Genomic DNA, 1,063 nt, shown 5'->3' with positions numbered 1-1,063 from the left:
GTTACCGCCTGTTGTAGGGGATGTGGGTACAACCTCACGCACGGAAAATGGGTAAAGGATGGTAGTTTCTCCTCCATCATCCAGCCCAGCAATAAGAAACTTTGTGTTTCTTGAACGGTGCGGTCTCCACACCCTGGTGGAGAGAATTCCCCGTCTCGGAGAGCGGACGCAGCCCCATCCCCAGAGGCCCCGGGGCTTCCGGCCTCCTGACTCCGGCTGAGCCGAGGAGAGGCCCTGGGCCTCCGCCTCTGCAGCTGCTGGGGTGCTTTTGGAGACAGGGGCTCCAAGCTGGGATCATACCTGCCCGGCTAGCTCAGTCGGTAGAGCATGAGACTCTTAATCTCAGGCTTGTGGGTTCGAGCCCCACGTTGGGCTTGGAGTTTTACCCGCCAAGCTGGCTAGACTAGGCATCCCGGGACAGGAAACCACACGTTCAAGCCGCCTCTACACTTAGATCTGAAGAACCGGGAAGCCTAGAATTGCCGGCCCAGCCGGTCCCAGGACCCAGGAAACACCTCCGCAGGTTGGGGCCACAGCCCTCCCCAGGGGCGCCCGGCTCCCCGGCACCTGTCCATTGCCCCAGCGCCGCCAGGCCGCGGCCTTCCCCGGTTTCCCTTCCCCAAGCCCCCGCCTTAGGCATGTTTGTTCTGTAAATTCAGAACGTTTCCTGTACACTTACTGTTTATATATGAAGGATGTACTTAAATAAAATAAACTTTAAAAAAAGAATCGACTCTCCTTGTGCCGGTCCAGCGGGCGCCTCTTCCTGCAGCTCCTTAGGGCCCCTCGATGCGACCCCAGAGCTCCGTCCGGGATTGTCTGGGGAAGGCGCTCAGCCCGTTGTGGGTGAAGCCGCGACCCCCGGATGAGGGAAGTACCCCTGATCCCCCCGCCCGCCCGCCCTCCGGGGTCCCATCCGGTGGCTCATTGGTCCTGGGCTACGATTTTCACCGCGAGTGCCAGAGGTCGGGAGCTCGGCCCTTGCGTTAACCCAATTGTTTGCTCCTCCTCCAGCCACAAATCGTTTCTGGGCTCTTTATCTTTTGTATTTTTTATTGTTTTT

General features: G+C 58.9%; 1 non-coding gene across 1 annotated transcript; it reads left to right on the top strand.

The window, feature by feature from the left end:
• The first annotated feature begins 302 nt into the window (after nucleotides 1-302).
• Nucleotides 303-375, top strand: TRNAK-CUU (transfer RNA lysine (anticodon CUU)). The gene has a single exon. It is a non-coding gene; the product is annotated as a tRNA-Lys (tRNA).
• Nucleotides 376-1,063: the final 688 nt, after the last annotated feature.

This window comes from Dasypus novemcinctus, chromosome 23 (assembly GCF_030445035.2).
Source record: "Dasypus novemcinctus isolate mDasNov1 chromosome 23, mDasNov1.1.hap2, whole genome shotgun sequence".
NCBI lineage: Eukaryota > Metazoa > Chordata > Mammalia > Cingulata > Dasypodidae > Dasypus > Dasypus novemcinctus.
The sequence above is the reverse complement of the archived record's forward strand: the minus strand, read 5'-3'. Positions and strand labels throughout refer to the sequence as shown.